Below are 12,787 nucleotides of genomic sequence, written 5' to 3'. Positions count from 1 at the left end.
TCTGAGGTAAATCCGTCAGATACTCTGAGGTGAGATGACCTCGGTGGTATTTGGTCAGGCAGTCTCTTACGAGCTCCATCACCAGCCGGTGAGTGAAGCTGAGGACGCCATCGGGTGGTAGAAGCACAATCTCAGGGCGATTGGTGGTAAGAATCTCCCATAGAGCTTCTACTTGAAGATTGTCCAAAAGTAATTCAGCCATAGAAGCTGCAAGTGCGATCAGTCACTATATATAATAGCGAGAAACTGCAAGTGCGCTCAGTCACTATGGGATAGCGAGAAACTGCAAGTGCGATCAGTCACTATAGAATAGCGAGAAACTGCAAGTGCTCTCAGTCACTATGAAGCCAACAAAGGCAGCCGTGAACCTGTGTACATTGTATATATAGTGACTGTGAGCCGTGATGTCATAATGGCCAACCATGACCTGTGATGTCATCATGGAATCTTGTGATGGAATCTTCAAGGGGTGGCTCTGCATAAATACATGCTGACTAACAATATGCTGTTTTGGCCGTCCTCTTTTATTTACAATTACAACACAACCAGGATAAGGGAATGTTCACACGTTTCATTTTTGCAGCATTTTTTTCTGCATCAAAAACCAGGTTGTACTCAGGAAAAACACTGCATACAATCCACACTTATTTGCTGTCTTTTTGCAGTGTTTATACTTGTGGGTTTTTGTTTATTCATTTGAATGGGTGAAAAATGCTGCAAAACCCCTGAAAGAATTATCATACTGCAAATTTTTAAGAAAACGCAAGAAAAAAATCGCAGCATGTGAATGAGACTTTAAAAATGTCATTCACCAAGCCGGTACTGTAAAAATCATGTGAAAAAACGCTACTTGTGAACAGTCCCCAAAGATATTACTCAGTGATATTATGGGAAATATTGTGTATATTTATTCCTCACGTGTCTTTTTTTTACCAAATAACATTTACCTCATTGGTTGGAGAGTTTACTATTAACAACTGTGACAAATATTGAAGAATTAATGATAACTGCCCCAAGTGATCAATCATTTACGTCATTAATGGTGATGGGCGAGCACTAAAATGCTCGGGTCGAGCACATTGGAATACTCGGCTGCTCGACCCGAGCAATGAGCCCAATGTAAGTCTATGGGAAACTCGAGCATTTTTCAGGCGGCTCCCCCCGGCGGTCTGCAGAGGGCCTAAAAATTGCCCAAATCGATGGGAACAGTGCTCAAATGACATGGGAACAGCATGGGGAAGACCCCTGGAAGCATTTCTGACTCCCAGGTCACTGCTGTCAACAATGTTGTCAGAAGTATTTACGCCACTTTTACGGACTCACAATAAAATATACAAAAACGAAACCAAAATGGATTTTCCTGGGAAGTATGTTAAGGAACATCCTTTCCAGAGTTATAACTTGTATATAAGGGAAAATAAATAACCAAAAACAAAAATACTCCTCCACACCTTGGGCTATGTTCACACGTAGCGTTTTTGATGCGTTTTTGCACTTTTGCATTGCTTTCAACCAACACAAATGCATTCACCAGGAAATGTCATTTTAACATTTTACAACCTTATCTGGCCATGTGGTGTGTGACACATCATCAGACACATGCATACAGTGCTGAAAAGACATGGGAACAGCATGGAAGCATCTCTGACTCCCAGGTCACTGCCTAAAAGTGTGCCCATCATAAGAGATGCTTGGCGCATGCGAAGATGCCTCCCGCCATGGACCTGTCGTTACAGATTTGCAACAATCACCGTCCACGTCCTTGTCCCTCCTCAGCGTTCAGTTCCTTGGAATGCAAGTGCAAGTATGCAGGCAGCCACCCACCTACCCACCGGCTGCAATACTATACTGACAAATTTTTGACAGCTACTTGCACTTGAAATGTAGCCTTTTAGGCTCGTGGAGGCGGAAGCTTTTCATAACCTCATGTCGGCGGCGGCCGGGTGTCCATACTCTTTCCCCAGCCACCACTATATTTCCCGGTATCGCCTCTGCCTTCCACAAGCACGGGTCCCACAACATTACCCGTGCCCTCCCCAGTGCACTTACTGAGAAGGACCGCCTAACCACAAACACGTGGACAGGTGAACGTGGCCAGGGACGGTACATAGCCAGTCGACAACTTTTTTTTGCTGACAGTTGTATTTAGTTCGGTGAAAGGACTGGCATAGAGGGAAACCGTATCTACCCTGGGTGTCATTTCTCCCAGGAAGTCCTGTAATTCAGCTTGTTGCAGAAGCAATGGCAGTCCGTCCAACATCAACTCGCACTTGTCGGTGGTGCTTTAACACACACACATCTTTCTTTTCGCATTTTATTTCTTGAATACAGAGTTGGACAATGGCCTGATCTGTAATGCTTTTTGAGAAATAACATGCATAAGCATGGCCGATCCACATTAAAAAAGCAGCCACAGAGTGTCCGGAAACCTTCCCCCACAATTTTATTAGCCAGGGCAGCTTTTCGGCAGGGTTGGACGGGCCCACCAGAGAACCGGAGACTACTCTGGCGGGCCCTGGCTTCTCCTTCTGGAGAGTTCATAGTGCCGAGGTGAGGCCATGATGATGATAGAGGCCACCATCTGCTTAGTTTTCTGTTACTTGGAATGCAAGTGCAAGTATGTAGCCATCCACCCACCCACAGGCCGCAACACTAAACTGCCAGATTTCTGGGCAGCTGCTTGCACTTGAAATATGGCTTTTTAAGCTCGTGGAGGCGGAAGCTGTCCACAATCTTATGGCGGCGGCGACTGGGTATCTATACTCGGTCCCCAGCCGCCATTATTTTTTCCGGTATTGTCTCCTCCTTCCACAAGCATGGGTCCCACAACATTACCCGTGCCCTCCCCAGTGGAAGGACTGCCTAACCACAAACACGTGGACAGGTGAATATGGCCAGAGACGGTACGGAGCCAGTCCACAACTTTTTTTGCTGAGAGTTGTATTTAGCTCGGTGAAAAGACTGGCATAGAGGGGAACATCATACTGTGTGTCGGGGAATGTACTGTGGGGGCATCATACTGTGTGGGGGAATGTACTGTGGGGACATCATACTGTGTGTGTGGGGGAATGTACTGTGGGGCCATCATACTGTGTGTGGGGAGGAATGTACTGTGGGGAATCATACTGTCTGTGGATGGAATGTACTGTGGGGACATCATACTGTGTGTGGGGGAATGTACTGTGGGGACATCATATTGTGTGTGGGGGGAATGTACTGTGGGGGTATCATACTGTGTGTGGGGGAATGTACTGTGGGGACATCATACTGTGTGTGGGGGAAATGTACTGTGGGAGCATCATACTGTGTGTGGGGGGGAATGTACTGTGGGGACATCATACTTTGGGGGGGATGTACTGTTTGGACATCATACTGAGTGTGGGGGAATTTACTGTGGGGGCATCATACTGTGTGTGAGAATTTACTGTGGGGACATCATGCTGTGTAGGGGCATTATATTGTGTGTGAGGGGGAATATACTGTGGGGGCATCATAATGTGTGTGTGGGAATGTACTGTGGGGGCATCATACTGTGTGTGGGGCGGAATGTACTGTGGGGGCATCATACTGTGTGTGTGGGGGGAATGTACTGTGGGGGCATCATACTGTGTGTGTGTGGGGGGAATGTACTGTGGGGACATCATACTGTGTGTGGAGGAATCTATTGTGGGGACATCATACTTTATGGGGAGGAATGTACTGTGGGGACATCATACTGTGTGTGTGAGGGAATGTACTGTGGGGGCATCATACTGTGTGTGGGGAGGAATGTACTGTGGGGCCATCATACTGTGTGTGGGGTGATGTACTGTGAGGACATCATACTGTGTGTGGAGGAATGTACTGTGGGGGCATCATACTATGTGTGTGAGGGAATGTACTGTGGGGACATCATACTGTGTGTGGGGGGGAATGTACTGTGGGGACATCATACTGTGTGTGGGGGGAATGTACTGTGGGGGCATCATACTGTGTGTGGGGGGGAATGTGCTGTGGGGACATCATACTGTGTGTGGTGGAATGTACTGTGGGGACATCATACTTTGTCGGGGGAATGTACTGTGGGGGCATCATAATGTGTGTGTGAAGAGCTGTTTATCATCGTACAATGATTGAATAACGGGAGCAGATGATTTATAAAAAGCACTGAATTATATGGTGTGGATTTGCTGCTACTGTGTCACCCCAGGCCTGGATGCCACAAACTTGTAAGGCTGTGTCTGAGAGCAGGAGGGAGGTTCTCTGGTCATGGACCATTAGCATGCAGCACCTCCTGTCCCAGGCCAGTAGGGGGAGCAGGCCCCTATAAAAGCTGGTACTGAGGGCAGGGTTAGGGAGACCAGGACCCACTTCTGAAGCATCCAGAAGGGTTCCCAGAAGAGAGGGACAGGTCAGCGGCAGCTGAGGAGTCCAGGAGGCTAAGGAGGAACAGCAAGCCAGGGACAGAGGCGACGAGAGCTGGTCCTGGCTGAGAGAGAACAACATACCGGACACTGGGATCCGAGGCTGTCAGAATTGCAAGTCCTGCAGCAGATCATCTACTTGCGAGGGATTTTAGGTCCCTTGGCCTAAGAAGCCTGGAAGCTCCGCCACACAGAGGGACCAGTACAGCACAGACAAGCTATAGGTACCTAGGGCCCGAGTCGCAAGCCATACAGGCGTAGTACACGGCCAGCTCAGGGACGTGGGCTATCATACCACTAAAGGGGGAGATAGTCAGCAAGGGCAGAGAGAGAACGGTAGGCCTACCCACTCACCCTGACCAGTGGAGCTCGCCCCAATGCCCTCAGACACCCAGGTCCATTCCTCCCTGTACTCCTGGTGGGTCTGTGATAAGATCTGCAGTAAAAGACCCTGGACTGCATTATTGGACTCTGTGTGATTACTGCTGCGCCTGCACCATCACCCCCAGCATCCTATTACACTGCTCTGAGGCTACACTCCTCCCATGGGGAGTTGTACTATTCCCTGCTGCACCCCCAACACCAGCCTCAGCGGTCTGCCCTGCAGCGGCGGTCCTCCCTGACCGCAATCCACAGGTGGCGTAGTCGGACTTTCAAAACCTACAAATACACTGCCACAGCATTTGGTCTGACCACCCTGAGCCACGGGACCGGGTCGCCACTACTACTCCCAGCATTGCCCTGTTGTCTGGTTCCGAGAGCCCCACGGCCCAGGGGGCGAGTCACTACAAGTAAGGATAGACGATACAATAAGCTCTATCGTAATATGTAGCAGCGAGTCAGCGGAATGTATTAATTCTAATATTGAGCAGAATTGATTTCAGCCTGTTGATTTTTCCCTCCAGAACAGTGGAGGGCTCCTCGGGAAAATAAATTGGCCATCCCTGGTATAACGTAATACTAAAATCTCACATTTTATGAGAGAAAACTGTATTTTATAACGATGCTTCCGTGCATCAATCGAGAGAACTTCTTTTCATCAGACGACCCCTTTATCACCTATCCAAGGTGATCGGTGGTGTCCAACAGCTTAGAGCGGCACTGATGGGCAGAATGTGGCACTTTTATCACTTTTGGAATTGGGCAGCGGTGCACATGCTCAGTCTGACCTCCATTCTTGCCCTTTGGGGCTGCAGAGCGCTCTGCTTTTTCCAACAGCTCCATTGAGAATGAATGGATCAGTGGTCGGGCATCCAACCAGACGCTCCATTTTGTAACAGGGATAGAAATAGATGAGAAGATGCACTTAAATGTTTGGCCGCAGCAAGAGTGCATCGAGTGCCTGTGCTTGGTTTGAACAGTCATTCTGTGCTGACAGAGTCCCTTTAAGGCCTCAAACCTATTAGATAATTGTCAGCCCTACATTGTTTCTGGGCAGACAGTTACACAAGATTATGTCCCATTTCATGAAGATTGGCCTTTTACACGCCTGTTTTAGTGGAGGATTAGCTGGAAAAACCTGCGGCGCTGTTAAGCCTCTCCCCAAGAAGCTCCGCAAGGCTTCAAAATTTTGCCGGTGCTGGTCAAGACTGGTGGACACATGGGAAAAGTCAAATTTTGGCAAAATTGAACAATCTGCATTGTGTGTAATATTTTATGATACAATAAATGATTAGAAAAATGCAAGTTTTATTAATGAGAAAAAAACTGAACTTTGCAGAATTTGTTGGCGACATAGAAATATGTAAAAAATATAAAAGTGTAAAAAATTTTTTAAAATTTTTAATGCTTACAATAAAAACTTGAGCAATTCCCCCAAAAATCATTAGAGCCATGAAATCAATACATATACAGATGAAACCAGAAGTTTCCATCCACTATATAAAGAGACACATCTGCATGTTTTTATCAATATCTGACATGAAATCAGAATAAACCTTTCCCGTTTTAGGTCAATTAGGATTACCATCATTTTTGATATTTTCCAAATGCCAGAATAATGAGAGAGAGAGAATGTTTTAAGGCATTTTTATTACTTACTGCAAAGTCTTAACATTATTCTAATCACTAATCAGTGTGTATATTTGTTCACGACACAATAGAATCCCATAATTTCTGCCTATTCACATCTTAGTATTATGTATGATCAGGTTAGAGTGTATGGCTGCTGAGCGCTAGCATTTATGGGCGCCTCCCCCTGACCTTGGCTGTTTCTGGCTCTTAGACCCTGCTGGCACGCACTGCCGTCATGTCCGTGACTGCACTGCCGGCTTGCGGGTCAAATGCCAGAAGCCGCAGAGTCACATGTATTGTGGCGGGCACAGAATGTCTCACGCCGTATACCAGCCAGAACACATACCGGAAAGTCAGGTGACACACTTTTTCTCTCCGGCTCGGTTCATGATTGGATTAGGCTCCCTATATAACATCTGGCGTTCCCCTCCCTGGCACGACCCCTGAGGAAGTGTTGATGAAACGCGCGTCGGGGTGGAGGGACGCGTGATTACCCTGCCTAGAAGCTGCCATTCTAACCAAGTATTTCTTTCTCATGAGGTGTTGAGCTGTTTTGTCTATTTGTGGACAGTGCCACTATTACACTATAGTTATTCTATGGGACCGTACCCAGCCTTTTTTATGTACCCAGTCTCCCCTGATAGATATACTAACATTATTAACCGCTATATGCATTAGTTTCTTTGAGGCTGGAAACAATACGTTATCTTTATCTAAGCACTTTGCACTTTTTTGCTGGACAGTCGACTCTATATCATCATATGCACTGCCGCTTTACATTTTATAGGCGTATCTCAAACTCATCAGTGATAGTCTAGTGACCGTTATAATAGCATATGCATTTCTTTCTTTCTATTTTTGCCACATGAGCGGTTATTCAGATTGAAATCTTTTGTAGTGCATTTGTATAGTCACATTATTTCAGTAATGGGGTAATATATGGTTATTACTCTTGCTGCGCAGATATAGGGTACAGCATTTGTTTGTCCCTCACATTTGAGGCCCCTGGTATTTTAATTATTGTTATTTTATGTTCTAATAAAATTATATTGTTAATATTATTTGAAGTGTTCATGTTTTTGTTTATCCTACCAGGGTTCTGGTTATAGCAGAATCAATTTTTGATATATATAAAGTCAAAAGTTTACATACATTTCATTAGTATTTGGTACCATCACCCTTAAACTGAATGACTTGGGTCAAACTTTTGGGATATCCTTCCACAAACTTCTCACAATAGTTGGTCGGAATTTGGACCCATTCCTCCTGGCAAAACTGGGGTAACAGATCCAGGTTTGTAGGTCGCCTTGCTCGCAGCAAGAGTGCCCATAAATTTTCAATAGGATTGCAATCAGAGCTTTGTGATAGCCACGCCGAAACATTGACTTTGTTATTCTTAAGCCACTTTGTTCCCATTTTGTCAATATGCTTCGGGTCATTGTCCATTTGGAATACCCATTTCCGCCCAAGCTTTAACTTCCTGGCTGATGTCTTGAGATGTTGCTTCAGTATTGCCACATAATCTTCTTTTCTCATGGTGTCATCTATTTTGTGAAGTGAACCAGTCCCTCCTGCAGCAAATCAACCCCAGATCATGATGCTGCCACCCCCATGTTTCACAGTTGGGATGGTGTTCTTAGGCTTCCAAGCTTCTCCCTTTTTCCTCCAAACGTAGCGATGGTCATTATGCCAAAAAAGTTCAATTTTAGTTTCATCAGACCACAGACATGTCTCCAAAAATTAAGGTCTTTGTTCCTGTGTGCATTTGCAAACATTAATTTGGCTTTTTTATGTTTCTTTTGGAGTAATGGCTTCTTCCTGGCAGAGTGGCCTTTCAGCCCATGTTGATACAGTACTCGTTTCACTGTGGTTATTGACACAATCTTACCAGCTTCCGCCATCATCTTCACAAGGTCTCTTGCTTTTGTCCTTGGGTTGATATGCACGTGTCGGACCAAAGCACGTTCATCTCTGGGACACAGAACCCGTCTCCTTCCTGAGCGATAAGATGGCAGTACATTCCCATCTTGTTTGTACTTGCGTATAATTGTTTGTACAGATGACCGAGGCACCGTCAGGTATCTTGAAATTGTATCTAAGGATGAGCCAGACTTGTGCAAGTCCACAATTCTCTTCCTGATATCTTCGCTAATTTCTTTAGACTTTCCCATGATACTACAGAAAAAAAAACTATTAGAAGCTTCCAAACACATTACATCATCATATTGGCAGTCCAGAATTGTTTAAAGGCATAGTAATCTTAGTGTGTGTAAACTTTTGACTTTGCAGTAAGTAATAAAAATGACTTAAACATTCTCTCTCTCTCATTATTCTGGCATTTGGCAAATTTTCAAAATTATGGTAATCCTAATTGACCTAAAACGGGAAAGGTTTATTCTGATTTCATGTCAGATATTGAGAAAAACATGCAGATGTGTCTTTTTATATAGTGTATGGAAACTTCTGGTTTCAACTGTATGTGTGTGTATGTATGTATATATGTATATATTACACATACAGTTATGGCCGAAAGTGTTCACTCCCTTGAAATTGTTTCAGAAAATGAAGTATTTCTCCCAATTATTGCTGTTACACATGTTTTGCTATACACACTTTATTTTCTTTGTGTGTATTGCAACAACACATAAAAGCAGAAAAAAAGGCAAATTGGACATAATTTCACACACAGCCCCAAAAATGGTCTGAACAAAATTGTTGGCACCCTCAACTTTAATATTTGGTTGCTCACTCTTTGGAATAAAATAACTGCAATCAATCGCTTCCTATAACCATCAACAAGCTTCTTACACCTCTCAGCTGGAATTTTGACCACTCTTCTTTTGTAAACTGCTCCATGTCTCTCATAGTTGCTGCTACTTCATACCTCTCCAGCGCTATGTTTCCATCCATTTCTGCGGGCTTCTTGAAGTATGTTTGGGGTCATTCTCCTGGAAGAACCATGACCTAGGACGCAAACCCAGCTTTCTGACACTGGGCACTACATTGCGACCCAAAATCCGTTGGTAATATTTTTCAACAATTTTGGTTCTCAAGTACTCAGACAGTTCTCTTCTCTTTCTGTACTCCATGCTTAGTGTGGCACACACAGACACAATGCAAAGATTGAGTCAACTTCTCCACTTTTTATCTGGTTTCAGGTGTGATTTTCATATTGCCCACACCTGTTACTTGCCCAGGTTAGTTTGAATGAGCATCACATGCTTGAAACAAAGTTGTTCACCCACAATTTTGGAAAGGTGCTATCAATTTTGTCCGGCCCATTTTTGGGGTTTTGTATGAAATGATGTCCAATTTGCCTTTTTTCCTTTTGTTTGTTTTTTTCTTTTGTTCCAATACACACAAAGAATATTAAACATGTGTATAACAAAACATGTGTAATTGCAATAATTTTCTGGGAGAAATACTTCATTTTCTGGAACAATTTTAAGATTGCCAACACTTTCGGCCGTGGCCATATATAGTAGCTGAGTACAGGTGGCTGCTGGGGCCCCTGATACCATTACTATGTGGCCCTTACACCTGATATACAGTGGTGGCCAAAAGTATTGGCACCCCTGCAATTCTGTCAGATAATACTCAGTTTCTTCCTGAAAATGATTGCAATCACAAATTCTTTGGTATTATTATCTTCATTTAATTTTCTTGCAAAGAAAAAAACACAAAAGAGAATGAAACAAAAATCAAATCAATGATCATTTCACACAAAACTCCAAAAATGGGCCAGACAAAAGTATTGGCACCTTCAGCCTAATACTTGGCTGCACAACCTTTAGCCAAAATAACTGCGAACAACCGCTTCCGGTAACCATCAATGAGTTTCTTACAATGCTCTGCTGGAATTGTAGACCATTCTTCTTTGGCAAGCTGCTCCAGGTCCCTGATATTTGAAGGGTGCCTTCTCCAAACTGCCATTTTGAGATCTCTGCACAGATGTTCCATGGGATTCAGGTCTGGACTCATTGCTGGCCACCTTAGAAGTCTCCAGTGCTTTCTCTCAAACCATTTTATAGTGCTTTTGGAAGTGTGTTTTGGGTCATTGTCCTGCTGGAAGACCCATGACCTATGAGGGAGACCCAGCTTTCTCACACTGGGCCCTACATTATGCTGCAAACTTTGTTGGTAGTCTTCAGACTTCATAATGCCATGCATACGGTCAAGCAGTCCAGTGCCAGAGGCAGCAAAGCAACCCCAAAACATCAGGGAACTTCCGCCATGTTTGACTGTAGGGACCATGTTCTTTTCTTTGAATGCCTCTTTTTTTTCCTGTGCACTCTATGTTGATGCTTTTTCCCAAAAACCTCTACTTTTGTCTCATCTGACCAGAGAACATTCTTCCAAAACGTTTTAGGCTTTCTCAGGTAAGTTTTGGCTAACTCCAGCCTGGCTTTTTTATGTCTCGGGGTAAGAAGTGGGGTCTTCCTGGGTATCCTACCATACAGTCCCTTTTCATTCAGACGCCGACGGATAGTACGGGTTGACACTGTTGTACCCTCGGACTGCAGGGCAGCTTGAACTTGTTTGGATGTTAGTCGAGGTTCTTTATCCACCATCCGCACAATCTTGCGTTGAAATCTCTTGTCAATTTTTCTTTTCCGTCCACATCTAGATAGGTTAGCCACAGTGCCATGGGCTTTAAACTTCTTGATGACACTGCGCACGGAAGACACAGGAACATTCAGGTCTTTGGGGATGGACTTGTAGCCTTGAGATTGCTCATGCTTCCTCACAATTTGGTTTCTCAAGTCCTCAGACAGCTCTTTTGTCTTCTTTCTTTTCTCCATGCTCAATGTGGTACACACAAGGACACAGGACAGAGGCTGAGTCAACTTTACTCTGTTAGAACCCTCCTGTTAGTTTTTGCTATCTTGTGTTTTGCGGTCACGTGACTAGCTGCCTATATATTCCAGCTCCGCCCTTCTGGCTTTGCTGGACTTCAGTGTTTTTTGCCTGTCTCTCTAGCCAGGTGCTTCGGTGCCTATCTCTGTCTAGTTTGCTTGGTCCTCTGGACCTCTAGTACTTTTTGTTCAGTTTGTATTTTTGCTCTGCAACAACTTCTGTTAGGAGGTGTCCATTTTTTGTCCCAGTCCTTAGTTCTTTTAGGGACCCCTCCCTTTATTCTATAGGTCTCTGTTCAGACTAGCCGAGGACGAAGGCGGGTCTGTTCACAAGGAACTGGCTGCCCGCTACATCGTAGGGATTCAGCTTAGTCTTACTGTAGGGACAGCTTTTCCCTTTCTTTCCTTAGTTTATGTTGCAGATCATAACATAATCCATGTTAAATGGCTGCAAGTGTGATTTAGTTATTGCCAATTGTATCCAATGTGGCTTTAGGACAATTCTTTTTGTGTTTTTTCATTGAAGACAAATTAAATGAAGATAATAAGACCAAAGAATTTGTGATTGCAATCATTTTCAGGAAGAAACTGAGTATTATCTGACAGAATTGCAGGGGTGCCAATACTTTTGGCCACCACTGTATAGGAGCTGAGTACAGGCAGCTGCCGGGGCCCCTGATACCATTACTATGTGGCCCTTACACCTGATATATAGGAGCTGAGTACAGGCGGCTGCTGGGGCCCCTGATACCATTACTATGTGGCCCTTACACCTGATATATAGGAGCTGAGTACAGGCGGCTGCTGGGGCCCCTGATACCATTACTATGTGGCCCTTACACCTGATATATAGGAGCTGAGTACAGGCTGCTGCTGGGGCCCCTGATACCATTACTATGTGGCCCTTACACCTGATATATAGGAGCTGAGTACAGGCGGCTGCTGGGGCCCCTGATACCATTACTATGTGGCCCTTACACCTGATATATAGGAGCTGAGTACAGGCGGCTGCTGGGCCCTTGATACCATTACTATGTGGCCCTTACCCCTGATATATAGGAGCTGAGTACAGGCGGCTGCTGGGGCCCCTGATACCATTACTATGTGGCCCTTACCCCTGATATATAGGGGCTGAGTACAGGCGGCTGCTGGGGCCCCTGATACCATTACTATGTGGCCCTTACACCTGATATATAAGGGCTGAGTACAGGCGGCTGCTGGGCCCTTGATACCATTACTATGTGGCCCTTACACCTGATATATAGGAGCTGAGTACAGGCGGCTGCTGGGGCCCCTGATACCATTACTATGTGGCCCTTACACCTGATATATAGGAGCTGAGTACAGGCGGCTGCTGGGGCCCCTGATACCATTACTATGTGGCCCTTACCCCTGATATATAAGGGCTGAGTACAGGCGGCTGCTGGGGCCCCTGACACCATTACTATGTGGCCCTTACACCTGATATAAAAGGGCTGAGCACAGGCGGCTGCTGGGGGCCCTGATACCAGTACT

Source organism: Phyllobates terribilis, unplaced genomic scaffold (assembly GCF_046119375.1).
Source record: "Phyllobates terribilis strain yellow unplaced genomic scaffold, ASM4611937v1 Scaffold_19__1_contigs__length_20705806, whole genome shotgun sequence".
Classification (NCBI taxonomy): Eukaryota; Metazoa; Chordata; class Amphibia; order Anura; family Dendrobatidae; genus Phyllobates; species Phyllobates terribilis.
Note: the sequence above shows the minus strand (reverse complement) of the source record.